This window comes from Protopterus annectens, chromosome 1.part2 (assembly GCF_019279795.1).
Source record: "Protopterus annectens isolate FY-2018-M chromosome 1.part2, PAN1.0, whole genome shotgun sequence".
Lineage (NCBI taxonomy): Eukaryota > Metazoa > Chordata > Ceratodontiformes > Protopteridae > Protopterus > Protopterus annectens.
Window position 1 is genome coordinate 215435158 of NC_056727.1, and position 21827 is coordinate 215456984.

At 39.1% G+C, this 21827-nt stretch overlaps 1 protein-coding gene across 2 annotated transcripts in view; it reads left to right on the plus strand.

Moving 5' to 3' along the window:
- Window positions 1-203: 203 nt before the first annotated feature.
- The window catches only part of LOC122788685 (ABC transporter G family member 23-like), a 1725589-nt gene continuing 1703965 nt past the window's right edge, over window positions 204-21827 (plus strand). Inside the window, exon 1 of one of the 2 annotated variants that reach the window (XM_044055583.1) lies at window positions 204-313. The gene's annotated coding sequence lies outside the window, so the exon portion shown is untranslated. The remainder of the gene's footprint in view (window positions 314-21827) is intronic. The other variant, XM_044055595.1, reaches the window with a different exon arrangement.

Sequence of the window (21827 nt, forward strand, 5' to 3'; positions counted from 1 at the left end):
GCATTACTGAACAATATTTAGTTTTAGAAACAAGAAATAAATGCTGCAGACAAAATTCTGTCCAATTTGATTTGCAAATTAAGTTGTGTTCTAAATGCATATGTTTGTTTCCTTCTGGCAGGGGCCTTTCTTCTTTCAGTATCACAAGTCTTTCATGAAAATACATTTTAGAGAACTGAAACTTGACGTGGGTGCTGGCATTTATATAGCTGTTTAGGTAATAACAGCAACACAGTGGGACAACTGGACGGTGATCAGGGAGGTTTTTGCTAATTATTTCATTATTCAATGTAGAAAAGTATAACAGCAAAAGGTAAGTCAACTAATGGTGTGTAAAACTGTATGTGTTATAACAAATTGTTACATAACGCGACAGTTTGATTTTTTTTTTTTAAGACAACATTTTTTTTTCTGGCTTGACAATATCAGTATTTACTGGTTTCAACTTCATTATATGCTCTTTTATAGTACATATGAAAGAGGACAGTATGGCACAATAACATACTTTCTGGTTACAGATCTAAATAGTCTTGAGTATTGACGCATGCAAATTATTTATAACAATTTGATGAGTACTGGAGCAAACAAGGATTTGAGATCAAGATTTTCTGGTTCCCAGATGAATCTTATAACCTTGAAATTGAAACCTTTTATTAAAATCCATTTTTCTGATAGGAAATGTCTGTACTGTACTGATTTATAGGATGTCAGAACAACGAAAAGTAAAAAAGTGTGTTTTGGTTTGTGTATGAATATGTGTGTGTGTGTGTGTGTGTGTGTGTGTGTGTGTGTGTGTGTGTGTGTGTGGGGGTTATGTGTGTGTGGGTGTTTATGTGTGTGCGCGTGTGTGGTGTGTGTGTGTGTGTGTGTGTGTGTGTGTGTGTGTGTGTGTGTGTGTGTGTGTGTGTGTGTGTGTGTGTGTGTGTGTGTGTGTGTGTGTGCGCGTGTGTGTGTGTATACGTGTGTGTGTGTGTGTGTGTGTGTGTGTGTGTGTGTGTGTGTGTGTGGTGTGTGTGTGTGTGTGTGTGCGTGTGTGTGTGTGTGTGTGTGTGTGTGTGTGTGTGTGTGTGTGTGTGTGTGTGTGTGTGTGTGTGTGTGTGTGTGTGTGTGTGTGTGTGTGTGTGTGTGTGTTTATGTGTGTGTGTGGGTGTTTATGTGTGTGCGCATGTGTGCGTGTGTATGTGTGTGTGTGTGTGTGTGTGTGTGTGTGTGTGTGTGTGTGTGTGTGTGTGTGTATGTGTGTGTGTATAAGAAATCTTAGTGCCATATCAGAAGTTCTGCAATTTAGATTTACTTATTAAACAGTAGCACTTCTCCTTTTAAGAGCACACCAGTAGTTCACCATTCAGCTTGCACAAATTAAAAGATAAAAACAATATAATAACATTAACTGTATGCATACTGTTGGAAGGAAATTCACTTTTTTTTCAATAACTTTGCATATTGCTAGGCCTGTCTTTTAGCATCTGTAGAATGATTATTAATGTATGACAATTAGGTTATGAAAAAAATGTTCATGGAAGGCTTGGCAAATTAAAAAGCAGTTTCCGTCAGCTTCATAACTGTTATAATCTGTGGTTTGGAAAGCAATAATAGCTTATTGAAAACATATAAAGAGCAATACATATGCAATTTAGCCCAGAGAGGCAATCAGGCTGGCTTTATGTTTAAGGTCATTATCTCACACATGCACGGTGATGGGCTTGATTCTAAGCTACAGTTATTGGCTGAGCTTGCTATATGCTGCAGACTGATAGCCTAGCATTTATGTACAAAAGTGGGTGGGATTAGCTTGGCGCAGATGTTCAGTACTATATGCTATTTGACCTGGACCCTGCACCAGTGCTTATCTCAGCTTGATTCCCAACGCCTGCATATATTTTATTCTGAAATTGTGAACCAGGGTAAAGCACTGATCCTGTTAGACCTATTTCAGTCTTGGCCTAGAGATAAACATAATAGATACATGACATTATACACAAAGCAAAAAAAAAGTATTATATACAAAGTAAATATCAGAGTTACCTACAGGGTATAAAGACATTAGATAACGGACATTATATACAGACAGAATAACAAAACACAATATATGCACACATTATACACAGATCAGATATTAGAGTTGTTAAGCTGAATAATCACAATGAAAAGTAGTCAGAACAAAGTGCATAGTGGGAAGTAGGGTGGGACGAGGTTAAGTTATATGACGAGAGAAAAAGAGAGAGAGAGACACATTCTCCTTGAGTCTTGCTTGACTTGGACCAAGTTACTTAATCAGACTTTGTTACTGGGTTGTCTCTGGAAAGGGAATAAATATTCAGTGAGCTAAGCCCGGTAAATTTTTTTTTTCTTTTTTCTTAGATGACAGTCTGCGGTTGCACCTGATTTAGCTCTTTGGTGTCCCATTTTACCCTGTTTGCTGAAACGCAATTTCTTCTGTTATGCTACATACCTTCTTCATTATATAGTAGCACTTCGTGATTCAGGGCTGTATTTATACACAGCAGCAGTTGTTGTAGTAGATTTCTTTTACTTTGTCACTATCTATTATGTCATTTTAGTTAATAATCTGCACACTTGGTCTGCCCCGACTTAATAAGTGTAAGGTTTGTTCAGACAGATGACAGCCACTTATTAATGTATGGGAATACTTGAAGGAATTTAAAGCCACTGCCCATAATGATCTATAGTAAGTGCTGGAATTTATAAAATACCAGGTGAGTATTATAAAGAAAAAAGTGAGATAATGCTTGAATAAGTAAAACATGAGCATGGTAGCTGGCATTCTTAAGCACATGAAAAGTGAAGGTTTGTTGTTCAACCAGCTGTTCTTACTTTTGCAAGTTAAAATATAGTGCAATCGCAGACTGACAGAAAATGGTTACAATTCAGTTACCCTTATCGTATGGGGATATAATTAGCTACTGCTTTCAAATAAGCTGAATTCTTGTTCTTAACTCCCATGCTGCACAAAGGGTTCTTAGATATTTAATACATGCAAAATGAATTCTGAGCTCACAAAATGTCTTATAAATGCAATGTTGCTGTTATCATTGGAGTCTAACACTGTAGAAACACAGATACAGGCAGATGAAAAGCATGGGTCTGTGCAGTCAGTAGATTTTCCTGTTATGTTAAACAACTGATAATGAATGTAAACTTAAACTTGTATGTGGAATTTGATAAGGAAGTCTACAAGGTTTCTGCAGACAGAACTGCTGTAATGTAAACGTGACAAAAGGGGAACACCAAACAGCAGCTCAGATCTTTCATATATAAGGAAAATGTCTCTTGTACCTAGAAGCTCGCATTCAGCATATCCTTTTATCAAAAAGATAATGTAATAAAAATCAATGCACCTGTGCATGCTTATATATACACACATACATACATACATACATACATACATACATATGTATATAATGCATATAAAAATACATGAGGATAGCCCCTTCCCTATGCTACCTAGTACAGTTCTATTGTCACTGATAAGCAAACAAAACAGCAGAAGCAGGTTAAAGGTGTCCAGCAGAAAAATAAAGTAACAAAACTTCAAGATGCCACCACAGCAAATGTGATACTTAACAAAGTATCAATGCGATAGATCATAATAATAAAATGTCACCTTAGGTTCTAATGTAAATGGCAATGCACCCAAATTCCACCACGATAGCAGTGAGCCGTTGAGCACTTCAGTTCCACAATTTAAAAACAATGTATCAGCGTATCTTTAAATACTTAACGGTTGAAAGCCAGAACATCAGCACAATAGAAGCGATGTTAAGAACCACCTTCAATTCATATTAGAAATGACAATGCAGCCAAATATTGCCACTGATACCAAGTGGTCAGGGTACCTTAAATATACTCTATCAGTCTCCAGATACAGATCTCTGGGGACTGTCACTATAACAGGAGTAATAACAAAGTGGCTATGAAGACAGAGAAAAGATCACATTAGCAAATTAAATGAGACATATGGTGCCCTTAAACAAAATACATGGTATATCTTCCACTTCCCCAAAATGCAGTGCACTGATGTCATGTGATCAAAGCATTTTTGGCAGAGTTCCATATATTTGGCACATGACTGTGAGGGCAACATCAAGGGGCAGAAGAAAAAGGAAAGACAAAAGTCAGAAAGGGCGGACTACTAATTTCTGGACAGAAGGGAGCACATTAGCAAATTAAAAAAATAATAAATGTATAACATCTTTCCCCAGAAAGCAGGACTACCTTTACTGCCAAAAAAAAAAAATATTTAGTGAAATTTATTTCACGAGACCATTGCAATGCATATAGGGTCCCACATCTTTCAATGAGTGACTGTTGTGATTGGAGGTGAAATATATAGGTCATAAAGTCAGTATTCATCAACCTTCCTAAGGTATTTAATATAACAGATCCTTCATTCTACATGTGAGATACAAGTTCTTTGCTAGACCATGGGCCTTCCTCTCATAAAAAACACAACTTGTGAGCAACAACCACTACCACCACTGCATTCCACACAAATACCAAATAAACTATCATATGCTGATGCCATTAAAAAGTCCCTGCATAAGCCTCCAAGCCCTAGTAAATCTAGGGCTCGGTGTAACTCAAACACTACAATACCTATCAGCACTAGCACAGTAAATGGTCACTAGGTAATTATCCACTCCAAACTAGTTCACATAGATACCATTCTAACAAAAGTGTAGTAGTGATTGAGGACTCCATTGTCAGCTACACCAACTCAGCTCTCACAATGCTGGATAAAGCTAGCATGGCAGTGAGTTAACTTTCAGGAGCCAGGATCTCTAGCATACCATGTGCATATGAATAACCTGGAGCATAGAACCTTCAGGGATATGTAGAGAGACATGACAGAGCTCTCCATACATGTCACAAATGTAGGTAACACCCTGATTATGAGTGGAATGTTTCCCTCTCTCTCTGAATGATGCCAAAGTACAAGGAAAAGATGACTAGATCTAACAACTGGCTGCACTGTTCTTGTCACTCTAAGGACATCCAGTACAAAGATGACTAGATCTAACAACTGGCTGCACTGTTCTTTTCTCTCTAGGGAGATCCAGTACAAAGATGACTAGATCTAACAACTGGCTGCACTGTTCTTGTCACTCTAAGGACATCCAGTACAAAGATGACTAGATCTAACAACTGGCTGCACTGTTCTTGTCACTCTAAGGACATCCAGTACAAAGGTGACTAGATCTAACAACTGGCTGCACTGTTCTTTTCTCTCTAGGGAGATCTAGTACAAAGATGACTAGATCTAACAACTGGCTGCACTGTTCTTGTCACTCTAGGGGGAGCCAGTATGCGACAACATGGAAGGAGAAGTTACACAGTCAGCTTTATTTTGCCAGTGCTGACTTGCACCTCTTGATCCAGGCTGTCTGCATACTGCTAGAATCTTTGCTGCCCCTATACTGACTTCAATATCAACTATTCCTCTGGTACTCTCTCTTTTTCAATTAAATCTGCTCACAGACTGGTAGCATTTTCCTTCAAAATCTTCAAACGACAAGATGCAAACACTATAATGTTCAGAGACTTCAAACATACAAGTTTAACTGTATTTTCTATTTACTGACACAACAGGTAGCTGCTAATAATAATAATAATAATAATAATAATAATAATAATAATAATAATCTATGTATACTTAGATAAATGTATTGACCTGGCAGTCCCTGACAGAACCAAACAAAATGGAAAGTTTGAAAGTAAACTAGCCTGGTGGTCTACATGTATAAATATAAAAAATACAAGTGAAAGAAAAAAAAAAAGCTTCTTGAACTCTATACCAAAACAAGAAAGCTCTCAACTCATGGTTAACTTAAAAAAGTGATTGAAAGAACTAAAAAACGCCATCAGGAATACAAAGTTTTCCCATGTGCTTAGTCTAGCATCAGAAACTAAAGACAATTAGAAATATTTATTTAGGAATAAAACCCAGCATTGCTCAGAACTTATCCAAAATGGTGCTACCTACTTGGATCCAGGAGAGCTAGCCAACATGCTAACAAACAAATTCAGTACAGAATTTACCAACAAAACAACTATACAAAGTCCAGATATAAGACAGAATGTCACCCCCCCAACAAAACCAAATAACACTTGTTAACAGTATTCTCCAAAATGAAAAATACATCATATGTAGGGCCTGTTTGGTTTGATAAAGTATGCAAAACATGGCCTAGTGAACCTCTTCCTACAGCTTTTCAACTTGAGCTTAGCCACTAGTTCTGCCACTAAAGCATGCTGCACAGCTCTTTGGTGCCAGTTTACAAAGGTGGACCAACCACTGACCCATTAGCCTGATTATTTTATTAACATTTGTTTACCAAGAAAGTCTGACTGGGACAGAGCCCATTTTCAGTGCAGGCCCATGGAGAAACTCTCCAGATGCATGTCTTTGGAATGTGGAAGAAAACCAGAGCAGCTGGAGGAAACCCACGCAAACTCCTCACAGAAGGCACCCTAGCTGAGAATCAAACCAGAGAACCTCTTGCTGTGAGGTGATAATGCTAACCACTGCACCACTGTGCCTCCCTAATCTCATCTGCAAAGCCATGGAACATATCATAATTGACTTAATCATATCAAATATCTCATAAGATTGGTTCTCTGCAGTTCTGCTTTGTTAAGGGGAGATCCTGCCTAATGAATTTGGTACACATTTTAGAGAGAGCTGTACAAACCATGGACAGCGGACATGCTGTCATTACAGCACATCTCAATTTGGTTAAGACATTTGACACCATACCATTTGCTAACTTAATAATGAATGAGTTATAATTTTACCCCATTCATAGTTAGGCAGATAAAACATTGGTTGAGGGATAGAACTTGTGTAGTGTGCTTGGTAGATGCAGCCACAGTAATCATGAAGATGATCAGTGGTATTTCTCAGGGCTCCATGTTGGGACTCAGCATTTGACATTTACTTTTCAGATCTCCAAATTACAAATGGGGATCTCTAGCTAACCCAAGTTTGTGTATGACTACAAGATTGGTGTCATCCTGAAGTCATCCTCAAGTCCCCTTGTGATAAGCAGAATCACCAACTGAAACTTACACAACTGGTGCTCAAATGATGGTTAAAACTAACAGCTAAAAGTGCAGTATTGTCATAGTTGGTAAACAATACCTTCATCCAGCTTATATCATAGACAATACCCCATTTCAAAATGAAAGTGTAGTGAGAGACCTTGGAACATGGGAAAATTTCCTTGTCTTGGGCCATCATGTTGCAACAGTTGTTAGGAAGTCTTTTTACTTGGTGCAGCTAAATGGAAACGTATATCAAGTAGAACCAAATAAGTTATTGCTCTGTATTCCACATTGATCACATCTATTATCCTATACAATGCCCCTGTTGGGATATATCTGGTTAGGTATATCAAGCAATGGTAAAGAACCCAGATGCTCCTGACTAAAAAGACTATAGGCTTAAAAGACAAAAGCTACTGGGAGAAGCTGGAAGCACTGTCCTTTTATTTAGTGCCATGTAGACTCCTTAGGGGCAATGTGTGCTTTTTCTTTCAGGCCATTAGGGATAAAGTAGTCCGAGATCTCTTACATCTGCAGAAAATCAAACAGTCCCGCTAAAATTAGTAGCACAGATCTCAACCTGCTTCAGCAAATAAACAAAACATGTCAGAAGGACAGATTTGTCACACAGTGCTTACCCTTTCTTTTAAACAAATGTCCACTTGAAATAAAACAATGTATTACATTACCTTCCTTCAAAAAAGAGTAAGACAATTGGATGGCTGCCCAAACTTCACCCCTGGTGTGACTGGCCTGTTTTTCCTTGAAAAAGGAGGTAAGGTCTAAGGGTGTACTAGCACAACATAAATGGCCAGAGAGCCCAATTGCCTTGTATTTTCTATGGCTCTATGATTCTGTTCCTACCTGACTTTCACATTTGAGCAAAAATTAGTGCCCAAGCTTTAACACGGTTTAAAGATTTTTTAAACAAAATGGACTTTAAAATACAAATAAGATCCATTACATCTCATACTGCCATGCTTACTAAAGGTGTTCCACAAGGATTTGTTTTATCTCCATAACTCTTCTCTACGTTTCCCAATAAACTTCCTGTAAACCTTGCTCAAATTCCAATTATCTTATATATACAGATAACTTAGTAATGTATAGAGATAACACTTCACAGTCAACTATCAAACAGAGATGGAACACAAACTCTCACAACTTTCCCATTGATTATTTTAACCTCAAGAAAACTGGAGTTATGATCTTTGGTACTAGACAAAAATGATCTGAAGTGCCACAGTAATGGAACATTGTTTATAATTCACTGGAATCAACTGAAATCGTCCCATACTAATTCATTGGAATCGACAGATCGCCCCATACTAATTCACTGGAATCGACTGAAATCGCCCCGCACTACAGTATCTTGGTACTTCTTAAGAGGAAACTAGAAGAAGATTTGTGGTCTACACTCTTGTGGCAGGAGATATAGCTTAGATCCTCCTAAGATGAGAATTGCTGGTTGAAGGCTTAGTGTGTCTGTTATTCTAAAAGTGTCTTAGTTCTGGTTTAAGCACTCAGGCTTCAAGCCAGTTATTTTACATTAAGAAATTTAGTACCTGCTTATTTGAACCACATTTCTTTATGAAATTGTTGCACTTTGGGCTTGTTTTAGCAAAACTCCACAGAGTTTGGTGACCAGCTACTGTTCTGCTGTATTTATCTGATCAATCTAAGCCATCTGCTGATCTCTGTGAACTTAAGTAGAATTTTTCACTGTATATTGCACTTTTGAACTGCATTTTTACCATATCACTGCTATTTTTGAACTGTTTTTTTCTGAACTTCTTGCACTTTGTTTGCTATAGCATAGACTAGATTCAGACCCACTGAATCTAGTTCTGTTTGCATAACTTGAGCACTAAACTTGGCCATCTTTTGTTGGAGAGGGTTCCCCCTACACCTTAGTGGCAGGAGTGTGCAGTTAGAACTCATCTGATTGAAGGCTGCTGGAACAGGGCTCAGTTATGAGCTTTTTTATTGGTTAATTTGGTGAAATCAGTTTGCTGTCATTTGCTACATAAGCACTGTGTTTGCATGGGGTTGCACTTGTTTGCATATTGCTCATTGCTGAGCAGTGGTGGGCACTGTTGATGGTTATAGACGTAAACACTTCTGCCTATAGATTTTCCCTTAGGACTCTGCTGGTGCTCCATTGGTGAGTTCTAATGATTGCCCACAATGAAATATGATACATTCAGCAAAGCTCCCGAGGTACCAACACAGATCCTACCCAGGTTTGCTTCTAGTACCTTTTCACTTGTGGCTAACTAAAGTATGTTTTTAACGTTAACAAGAGTGGGACTGCAATCATAATAGCAGAAGAAAGGTAGACTGCTCTGTCTGGGTTAGGATACACAAAGGTAAACTTAAGTGAGAACTACTTGTTGTATAGCCAGCTGCATGATTTGTTTCTGATACCTTTTCACTTTAGGATAGCTGAAGTGTGTTTTTATATTAAAAAGACTGGGACTGCTGTTCTAGTGACAGTAGTAAAGTAACCTGGTCAATCAGAATTTGGGAACACACAGGGAGGCGAAAAGTGAGATTGTTTCATTAGCCAGTGGGCTCTTTAGGGACTTAGTTGATTTGTGCACTTGGGATCTATTGTTGCTGTGCTTTTACATTAATAAGCTCCAGGATCATCTGTCTTGTGGAGGAAAGTGTTTGCCTGGTCTGTCTGAGTTGGGAAGCACTCCAACGAGATCAAAGTGCAGTCATTTCGTGGCCAGAGGGCACAGGGTTAGTTTTCAGCTTTTTATTTGTCTGATATAAATTAGGCATATTTGCATGGAGCTGCACAGTGGCGATTAGTAGCACCCTGTATGGCAGGAAATCCTATAAAGCTAGTACTTAGGACTTTAACCTGTAACACAGAAAGGCTTTGTGTGGAGCTAAGCATAGGGCAGCTTGTCAGCACATCAAATAGCACTAATAACAGATCATAGCACTATCTAACATTTAGCCATAACTCTGATAACCAGCCAGGTGACCCCTGTAAAACCAAGTCCCCAAATCATAATAGCCCAATAGATCTGCAACTTCCTAAAGTCTCTGTGGCCAGCTTTGTAGATTTATATCTGGATCCTGAGACTATATAGCAATTGCCTCATGTACTCAGACAACTTTTCCATAAAGAAACTGACATAGTATGCAAGAGATGTGCTCACATAATTTCTTTGGAAGCAAAAATCTCTGTTACAAACAAGGTTGTCAAGAGCATACACACTGCATCCTTCATGAAAAATGTTCACCACACAGAAAGACCTTCAGGCACTTAGAAGAAACCTCAAAGACCTTATAAGCCATCAAACAGCAGCAGCTATCTTTAGCGATCACCTAAGCACACACCAAAAGCAACACCTAACACCACACATAAGCCAACGCCCAATGATCCCCCATGAATAAAGCCCATAAGGCAAGTAAACAAGTTACCTAGTACTGCATGACACACAAATGCCCCCCTCACCACTCTATACAAGACAAAGATAACAGTTAGTTGACTATCTGGAGCTAGGATCTGCAATATCATGTATTCATTCAACTCACTGCACCAGAGATAGCAATACGATTCTATCATAATCCATGTGGGTGTAAATGACCTGAAATGTACCTCACTGGACTACATATAAAGAGAACTTATGGACCTCTCTGAATATGTGTCACCAACAGGTACGTGTCTTGCATTGAGCAGCATTCTACCTTCATCAAAGATGATGCCACAGTATGAACAGAAAATTATTGATTTTAACAATTGGCTTAAGTTCTGGTGTCACTCCAGGGAAATGCAATATCTATCAACATGGGAAGTCATGGTTAACAGACCACATTGTTTTGCCAAGATGGTTTGCACCTGTCCTCTCTGGGCTTTTGGATATTGGCTAAAACTTTATCCACCCCCTTAGAGTTTTCTTAGGAAATGTCAGCACTGACAAAACTACCAACAGAGGAAAAAAATTTAAAACAGCCTTAAGGTGTTGCTGCGCGATGCTCAGACAAATTAAAACAGCCTTAAGGTGTTGCTGCTTGATGCTCAGACAAATTAAAACAGCCTTAAGGTGTTGCTGCTTGATGCTCAGACAAATTAAAACAGCCTTAAGGTGTTGCTGCTTGATGCTCAGAGCCTAAACAAAACACTCCACACTCTACAAGCTCTTCTCACTCTGGGGAATGTAGACATCTTTGCTGTTACTGAGACTTTGTTTACAATCACAGAAAGTACCCCAGCAGTTGAAGGCTACAGTATCTTCCACACATTCAGGCCAACAGCAGCACAACAGTTGCTAAACGTGGCAGTGTCTGCCTCTACATTAGCAACAAATACAACTGCAGGCTGGTTAAACAGAATGATGCATTGGAGTTCATTCATTTCCAAGTCTAAATATACATGGTTCATTGCCATGTCCTGGCCAACTACAGATCACCATCTATAACTCATGAAGCTCTAAACCTGTACCTAGACCTACTAGAATCACTCATCATGCAAACAAATACCTTATTCATGGGAGACTTGAACTACCCCCAATAGACTGAGAAACATAAACTGGCTGAAATTCACAGGCAAAACATTTCCTGGGCTTTATCAAGATAAACACCCTTGACAAGATAGTTTACACTCCAATCAGAGGGTCAAACATATTTTACCTAGTGTTCACCAACATGGGACAGCATTGCCCCCCAACCCCCATCACATTCTCATTGGTAAGGTTGGACCACAAAGCCATTTCCCTCAAAATAAAAATCATCCCAGAAAATCCAACTAAAGCCATAACAGTTAGGAACTATTCTAAAGCAAACTACATCCTGTTAAGAGACAGTTTGTTAAATTGACTCCCTTCCGGTTGCTGTTACAGAAAAAAAAGAACCATTTAGTATAGCAACAGTACACCATTAAACCACAAGTCTAGAGCACACACAAACCTAAGCTGAGGCATTTCAGGCAGAACAGTCATGGTCCGGTGCTGCTACAGAAAGGAAATAAATGTGGTATTAACAGCATATAGTTTAAGTTTGCTAATGTAAAGTTGAACTATATGTCTGACATGATTCATAGCAGTTTCAGTACTCCAGTGACACAACAAATACATCGTTCATGCTTGATTAGCTTAAATAAAATGTGATAGCTAAGATCAGGGTTCTTGAATAATAGTTCCCATTCCTCTTGGCCCTGAATGTTAGGGGCTAAGGCTTATGCCTCAGCATTAGTTTCTCTTTCATGTCTAAACTACTACTGATATTACATACACATATAAAGCCTGCTGCAGCAGATTCAGTGATTAAACAATGTAAAGTGCTCTAAACTGTTTGGGAGACTTTAACTTAGTTTATTTAATATAATTTACATGACCCAGTTTGGTAACATATAGGGAGGAAGACTGGATACCATTCATACACACAATCGTGACAAGACCTGAGTGTGTGTGTGTGTGTGTGTGTGTGTGTGTGTGTGTGTGTGTGTGTGTGTGTGTGTGTGTGTGTGTGTGTGTGTGTACATGTGCATGCATGTGTGTGTGCACTTCTATGCATGAACCAGAGCTCATTTGTTGGTAGTAGTAGCAGTAGTAGTTGTAATAGCAGTAGTAGCTGTAGTAGCACCAGTAGTAGTAGCAGTAGTAGCCGTAGTCTTAGCAGCACCAGCAGTAGTTGCAGTAGTAGCAGTAGTAGTACAAGTAGTAGTAGCACCAGTAGTAGTAGCAGTAGTAGTAGTAGCACTAGTAGCAGTAGTAGTAGTAGTAGTAGTAGTATACCATTCATACACACAATCGTGACAAGACCTGAGTGTGTGTGTGTGTGTGTGTGTGTGTGTGTGTGTGTGTGTGTGTGTGTGTGTGTGTGTGTGTGTGTGTGTGTGTGTGTGTGTGTGTGTGTGTGTGTGTGTGTGTGTGTGTGTGTACATGTGCATGCATGTGTGTGTGCACTTCTATGCATGAACCAGAGCTCATTTGTTGGTAGTAGTAGCAGTAGTAGTTGTAATAGCAGTAGTAGCTGTAGTAGCAGTAGTAGGAGTAGGAGTAGTAGCAGTAGAAGGAATAATAGTAGCAGTAGTAGCATAGTAGCACCAGTAGTAGTAGCAGTAGTAGGAGTAGTAGCAGTAGTAGGAATAGTAGTAGCAGTACTAGTAGCAGTAGTAGCAGTAGTAGTAGCAAAGTAGCACCAGTAGTTGTAGCAGTAGTAGTAGTAGTAGTAGCACCAGTAGTAGTAGCAGTAGTAGCCGTAGTCTTAGCAGCACCAGTAGTAGTTGCAGTAGTAGCAGTAGTAGTACAAGTAGTAGTAGCACCAGTAGTAGTAGCAGTAGTAGTAGTAGTACTAGTAGCAGTAGTAGTAGTAGTAGTAGTAGTATACCATTCATACACACAGTCGTGACAAGACCTGAGTGTGTGTGTGTGTGTGTGTGTGTGTGTGTGTGTGTGTGTGTGTGTGTGTGTGTGTGTGTGTGTGTGTGTGTGTGTGTGTGTGTGTGTGTGTGTGTGTGTGTGTGTGTGTGTGTACATGTGCATGCATGTGTGTGTGCACTTCTATGCATGAACCAGAGCTCATTTGTTGGTAATAGTAGCAGTAGTAGTTGTAATAGCAGTAGTAGCTGTAGTAGCAGTAGTAGGAGTAGTAGCAGTAGTAGGAATAATCGTAGCAGTAGTAGCATAGTAGCACCAGTAGTAGTAGCAGTAGTAGGAGTAGTAGCAGTAGTAGGAATAGTAGTAGCAGTACTAGTAGCAGTAGTAGCAGTAGTAGTAGCAAAGTAGCACCAGTAGTAGTAGCAGTAGTAGTAGTAGTAGTAGTAGTAGTAGCACCAGTAGTAGTAGCAGTAGTAGCCGTAGTCTTAGCAGCACCAGTAGTAGTTGCAGTAGTAGCAGTAGTAGTACAAGTAGTAGTAGCACCAGTAGTAGTAGCAGTAGTAGTAGTAGCACTAGTAGCAGTAGTAGTAGTAGTAGTATACCATTCATACACACAATCGTGACAAGACCTGAGTGTGTGTGTGTGTGTGTGTGTGTGTGTGTGTGTGTGTGTGTGTGTGTGTGTGTGTGTGTGTGAGTGTGTGTGTGTGTGTGTGTGTGTGTGTGTGTGTGTGTGTGTGTGTGTGTGTGTGTGTACATGTGCATGCATGTGTGTGTGCACTTCTATGCATGAACCAGAGCTCATTTGTTGGTAGTAGTAGCAGTAGTAGCTGTAGTAGCAGTAGTAGGAGTAGTAGCAGTAGTAGGAATAATAGTAGCAGTAGTAGCATAGTAGCACCAGTAGTAGTAGCAGTAGTAGGAGTAGTAGCAGTAGTAGGAATAGTAGTAGCAGTACTAGTAGCAGTAGTAGTAGCAAAGTAGCACCAGTAGTAGTTGCAGTAGTAGCCGTAGTCTTAGCAGCACCAGTAGTAGTTGCAGTAGTAGCAGTAGTAGTACAAGTAGTAGTAGCACCAGTAGTAGTAGCAGTAGTAGTAGTAGTAGCACTAGTAGCAGTAGTAGTAGTAGTAGTAGCAGTAGTAGCAGTAGTAGTAGCATAGTAGCACCAGTAGTAGTAGCAGTAGTAGCAGTAGTAGTAGTAGTAGTAGCACCAGTAGTAGTAGCCGTAGTCTTAGCAGCACCAGTAGTAGTTGCAGTAGTAGCAGTAGTAGTACAAGTAGTAGTAGTAGCAGTAGTAGCAGCAGTAGTAGTAGTAGTAGTAGCACCAGTAGTAGCACCAGTAGTAGTAGTAGTAGCAGTAGTAGTAGTAGTAGCAGTAGTAGTAGTAGCAGCAATAGCAGTAGTACTAGTAGTAGTGGGGTAGCACCCCCATTGCCAGTGCACTGTATATTATGTGGTTAACGACATGTGTTGAATTTATACATAATACCAAAAGATACATCTCAGCCACTGCATGTAGTTGTGTAAGGTATCAGATGCTTGATGTGACCTGTACTGTAACTGGTAATGCTGACATAACAGCATCACTGCTCACAATGCTGGAAACCCAAAACATTGTAACACATGGAATACCAAAGTCCCTACCACTTTGAACCTAGAAACAAGCACTAAAATGAGGTCATGAATGGGGACAAATCCAGGAGTTCAAAATACTGTGTTTCCAGCTTTGTGAGTGTTGATGTTGTTATGTTGGCATTATCAGTTTCTGTACAGGTCACATCAGGCATCTGATAGATAACCGGTTGTGTATTAAAATTAATGTAGACTCCCCAAAGGGTATGTCTATTCTTCCTGCCTTCTCTGTCTCTGTCTCTCTCTCTCTGTTCTGGCTGTATGGAAAACTTTATGACTTAAAAAAAAATAAAAACTCAAATAGTAGTAATTAAGCACAAACCATCAACAATTTTCTTGGAGTCATATCCTTATTTTTGGAGTTATAATAAGTTTAAATATTTGGAAGTATATTTCAAGAGCACAATGAAAGTCTCCCAGAAGGAAACTTGCAAAGCTTTAGCACATAATTTGTGACAATGTGTAAGCTTTGGAAAATATTAATATTCGGTATAGACCAAAAGGGCAAACCCTGTAGATGTTCACCTTTCTCCGAATATACTATGCATGGCCAACTCAGAAAGATTTTTTAACCAGAGTGAAGTAATGGATTTTTAAGTTCCTGTTGAATAAAAAGGAATCTAGAGTGGTTCAGGGGAAAAACATGTCTGTATATATATATATATATATATATATATATATATATATATATATATATATATATATATATATATAGGGGCTGTGGGGGGCATAGCCCCCACATAATTTTAATGTATTCACTATTATAAGAAGGTATATTCATTAGAAATGCATTGATATATATATCTTTAGTAAAAACTATTGGCATTATTTAATATTCTCACTCCAGGGTTGCACTGCAGTGGGGCAGGGGCAATATTCCATTTTCGACCAAATGAACTTCGACCAAGTGAGCTTTCAGTCAAGTGGGCTTTCAGTGAAGTGCAATGCCTGGTATCATTTTCGACTAAGTGTATTTCGACCAAATGTATGGAATCCATATATATATATATATATATATATATATATATATATATGTGTGTGTGTGTGTGTGTGTGTGTGTGTGTGTGTGTGTGTGTGTGTGTATACACACACACACACACACACACACACACACACACACACACACACACACACACACACACACACACACACAAAGGTACACACAAAGATGCAAGGAGACGCTGGTGACAGGGCTTTTATAAAACATAGGGTTATGTTTCATAAGGTAAACAAAAAAAGCAACATCCCACATGACTTGAAAGCAAGAACAGGCCTTTGTTTATATTCCATCAAACAGTATTACAGTCTCTTACAGACTTTCCAAGGAAAAGATGTCTTTAAAGAATTGCCAGGCTGTAGGCCCCAATCGCAACTTTAAAATCCAGATATTCCGTTCAATTATAATTCTACATGTTAGCCCATACTGGGTTCTCATACTCTATGTTTCTAGGGTCTTCCAGGTAAACTCCTATTTACCCACTTTGAGCCTCCAGTTGACAAATAAATAATCCTGAACCTAACTCTTCAAGTAGTTTTTTTTTAATATTAGCATAACTGGCAACTAGTGCATTGTAATCTAGGTAATATTTAGTGTCTACCTATTTAACTATGGAGCGGGAATATTCCAAAATCTAAATCGCAGCACTCATTTTAAAGAAACACTGCCTTAGACACTAGAAATAGCATGTTACAACTATCTCCCTCCCAGCAAAAAAAAAAGGCATTTAGAACTCATAATGATGTATTGTAGGACCTCAGCAACATATCAGTATTCTGTTGGTTAAGCTGGACATTAGAGTCAGTGCATTTTTAAGGGGTGGGGGAATAACAACCACCAGCACAAGTCGACATTGCCATTAGTGTCTACTTAACCATCGCAATGGGTTGTGTCTATTACCAAACTGAAATGCCAAACTAAAATATAGTACTTCATACCATTCAAGGCCCACTTTATAGCTAGTCAATCTGTTTTAATGGCTGAGTATTTCTACTCCACATTACTCAACTTTCTGCTGCTGCAGCACATGGTTCCTTATCTTGAATGTCCTGTGACAGCAATGCTTCAAACCTTCATCTGATGCACTGGTATACAGGGAACACTGTGTAGTAAAATCAGTAATCACCAACAAGGGTTCAGACCACAGGATCACTTTATTTTTTTTACTTTAGTAAATGTTCTGTCAACATAATTAGCAATAATTAGCAATCAGTGCTTTATTGTCTAGTTAATACATAATGCTTGGCTGGTTAATTGTTGTGAGAATATTCCCACAATCACTGCAGCACACATTTTGAGGATACATTACCCACACACTAGATGTGAGCATGCCTCTCAATCTCTCTAACACACTCTCTCTATATATATATATATATTTATCTATATACAGAAGGCTCCCTGTCAGATTACTGAAGTTTCAAAACTTTGAAAGTCATATGGTTGAGACCATATCATTTAAGTTTTGAAACTTCAAACTTTTTGAATGGAGATTGTAGTACAGTGCAAAACAAGGAATGTACCCTTTTCCACAATGTAGTGCAATCTCGGAATTGGTATATTTATTTAGCAGGGGGTATGGGGGAGCAGGGGGCTTCCCCCCTGAAAAAAAGTTAAAAATATTTTTTTTTGTTTTTTATTTATTTATTTTTAAATGATTGAAGTTCTGAAACTTTAATCATATATTCTTGGCCATATGAATTTCGAAGTTTCGGAACTTAGATAATCTGACATAGATCCTTACAAACATATGCATATGGATTTTAGATAGATAGATAGATACATACATATATGGTTACTATGCTGTTCATTTTCTGCACACATTTCAACAACTTGGTGAGGTGACACTACTTGTCGACATGACACTTAGCCAACTAGTACTATAGTTAACGTGTACTGCTACAGAACAGTACAGGGTAGTTCCCTACTGCTTTGGTTAACAACTAAGAAGTGTGTCAAGTAACTGGGCATGGAGATATAGCCCACAATATTTAGGGGTGGGGTTTGGCTGGGCACCCCCACATGTAAAGGAATTATGTGTGTTGCTGCCCATAGATAGAGCACAGTGCATGGACAGAGACTAAGCTGATGTATATATGTTTTTGTTGAGCTTCAAACACTAGGCATGTAGTATAATTTGACATGAAATTGGTTGAGATAATACTGCTGATATGTGAATTTTATTGGGAAGAAATGAAGAGACCCTAGAAAAGAAGTTTTCCAGCTGTAGTATTCATGAGGAGGTAACAAATGTAATATACTTAATTTAGAGATCACATCAGAAAACTTATCAGGTTTGCTTTTACAGTCAGTTGTGGTTTGCTGTAATAGTTCTGTGACACTTTGTAACTAAATGCTTTATATTTATATATCCATATCTGTATATGGGAGAGCTTATAATAAATGAAAGTCCCAAAGGTCGACATCTGTTTTGCCAACACACTTTGGTCAAATGTGAGATTCCTGGATTGACCTATTTATAATGATTGCGACAGGATAGGCAATGCTATCAGCTGCTATTTTAAAGTATTCACTGGGAAGGCCATCAGCTAAAGTAGAGAATAGTTTGAGTTTAAGAGTAGTTTTATACTGGATGTGGGCACATGTTTGAGGATGAAAGTGGATGTGGTGATACAGAGCTGCTGGGCAGGATTAAGATTAGAATTTGGGGAATCCTTAGCTAGAGATGCTATACTGTCTATGAAATAAGAGTTGAATTGTATTGGTTTTGAGTGATGAGTTATTGGGAGAGGAATTAGAGTTGAATTTATGGCCAGGATGCAAGATTTCTTTAATGGCTGTCCAGAATTTTTTTTAGGTTCTGTTTACTATTATTCTGAAAGATATTATAGTATAGTTTTTGTCCTCATTAATTTGCTTTTTACTATAATTCCAAAGCATTCTGAATTTTTCAAGATATTGTGATGTTTGATATTTTTGACATTATTTCCCTACTTTTTCTCTATCCTGTAGTATCAGTCTATTCTTTTGGATAGCCAAATTTCATAATTTATTTTTAGTCTATTCCTTCTAGGAGGTGCAAGGCTATATAGGATATTCAGGAAAGTTGTACTAAATTCATTTGCATCATCATCCAAGGGGAGGATTTTTAGGAAGTTCCAGTTAATAGATGATTTTTACCTTCTACCTGGCTCTATCTCTTACTGCTCTGTTGGTAACTGACTTGGTGACATGGTTCTAGCATAACACAAAGTTGTGTGCTTGCATACTTTTGACAGCAGAAATCAAGTTTCCAATACTGTAAGCAAAAGAGCTTATGCAATAGTTGATCTTCATAAACATATGTCAAATTTTGCTCTTAGATCGCCATTATATTCTCCAACTAAAAAGAAGAGCAAAGCACATATTTTGAGCATTTATAAGTAGATTTGTCTATGTATGGAAGGAAAGATAATGTAATAGTAAACAAAAAGAGCTACTTTAGCTTGGAATTTTTGGAATCCAGTACAGCATAATATAGATAGTCTAGCTATGGAGACTCTCTTTAACCCCTCTTCACCCCCCCTTTGTCATCTTTCTCTTTTTCTGATCACCCTCATCCATCACTCTATCCCTCTCATGCAACCCTTGTATACCTACATTATAAACCTTCTACATTCAGCAATTTGAAGCATACAGTCTACATAGAACTAATTCTATACTGTGCCCTCTCTCTCTCAATCATATGTTATCATTATCCACCTATACAATACTAACATCTTCTCTCCCCTCCTACATAATTTTATAACTTTCTTCATTATATTTCTTGAACACTTTACAAACCTATACGATACTAAAGTCTCCCCTAACATAATCTTATAACTTACTTCAGTACATATCTTGAACTCCTTGCAAATCTTTCTTTTTATGTTCATAGGATGATACTGGGCTACTGGCTCGGAGGCCCTTATAAGCCTAGCCAAGAATTTAGCCCATGTTCCCTCAAAGTCAGCCCCTGTTTCCCCTGTCCATTAGGGACACAGGTGGGATCTCAGGGGTATATTTTCTGTTTCCCATCCAGTCATTCAGGTTCCTCTTAAAGAGGGCTAGATTCAGTCTGAGGCCATGCTTCTGGCACCAGTCATTAGTTTGGGTAAGGCCCTCTTGGAGGATGTTCATATCACTAGGGGAATTTAAGATAGCACCCAGCTTGCAGTCAACTGCAAACTTGGTCAGCCACAGACCACTGGTTTTGGCTTGCACCTCAGAAAAGTATATCCCGAACATTAGAGGCCCCAAGACCGACCCTTTGGGTACACCACTTGTTACGGGTCTACTACTAGAGGTGTATTCCCCTACTTTGACTGAGTAGGTTCTATCAGAGAGCCGGTTAGCTACCCATCTGGTAACATATGGGTTGATCCCTAGCCTGGAGAGTTTATCTATTATGTCCGAGTGGGGAATAGTGTCAAAGGCTTTGGCTAGGTCAGGGTAGGTATTGTGCACCATCTTCCCCTCATCCATGGCTTTGGTGACTGTTTGAAAGAAGTCAATCAAGTTTAACAGGCATGGTCTCATTTGACAAATCCAAATTGTATGGGGTCAAGCATTTAGAGGTTGCAATGTCCTTGTTTATAACGTCCATGATAATACATTCCATGGCCTTGCAGATCAGGCTAGTTAGGCTGATGGGCCTATAATTACCTTGGTCAGTGGACATTCCACCTTTGTGTAGAGGGATGACAGTGGCTGTCCTCCATTCAGGTGGGATGAAGCTGGTGCTCAGGCTTTGCTTGAATAGGGTGCCTAATGGAGCTGAGAGCTCATGCCTGAGTTCATGTAGGATACAGCCAGGGATGTTATTGGGTCCCATAGAGACTGTATCTTTTGCCTTTGAGAGGCCATTAAGAACCTGCTCCCTGGTGATGAGGGGAGGGGGACAGGTGCTGGGAATGTCCTGGTTTACTGATGGGGGACAGTGGGGTGAAGTTTTCACTAAACCTGTCTGCCAGAGCAGGTTGGCTATATCTATGGCATTTGTGTATGTGGTGTTACTGACCACCAGTTCAGAGCAGATTTGGGTGTTGCCTTTGAGATTGCAGAAATATGTGAAGAAGGCCTTGTGATTGTCCTTGGTGGATGTTGCCAATTTGGACTCGAAGTTAGCCTTAGAGGATTTCACTTGTGACCTTATTTGCTTGTTCAGACAAAGGAGAGATTGCTTCCAACTTGGCACCTGCTCCTTCTTGGCCCTGGACAACATTTTTTCCTTCTATTATAGAGTTTGTTTATTGCTGCTGTCCACCAGAATGGTTTACTCTTCCTTGAGGAAGATGATTTGGACCTGTCAAGTATTGCTGAGTCCATACAGCTATGGAGGTGCTCATATAGTTTTCTGGTGTAGGCTTGGACATTAGTGATAGTTCCAACTGAAGGGATGTTGGCTGTGAAGCTACTTATACCTGCTCTGAGGTGATTGTAGTCAGCTTTGGAAAAGTTTTTTCGTTTGACCCTGACAAGGGGGGGGGGGGGTGTCAGGGGAGATGGTGACTTCAAAAGTGATCGCTTTATGTTCGGATCTTACCATGGAGGATGAGACTGCAGGAGTGCTACAGTGGCTACGCATGTTGGTTAGGACCAGGTCCAAGATATTTTCTCCTCTCATAGGGGTGTCGACCAGCTGATCTAATGCATTGGTACTGATGAAGTCGAGGAATCTCTGGGCATTCATGTTTGAGTGAGAATAGGTCTTCCACTCTATGGTTGAGTAGTTAAAGTCACCCAGGATCAGGGTAGAGGGTTAAATTTTGATGGATACTGAAATATAAGGACACTAAATGTCTTTACAACAATGCTTTCCC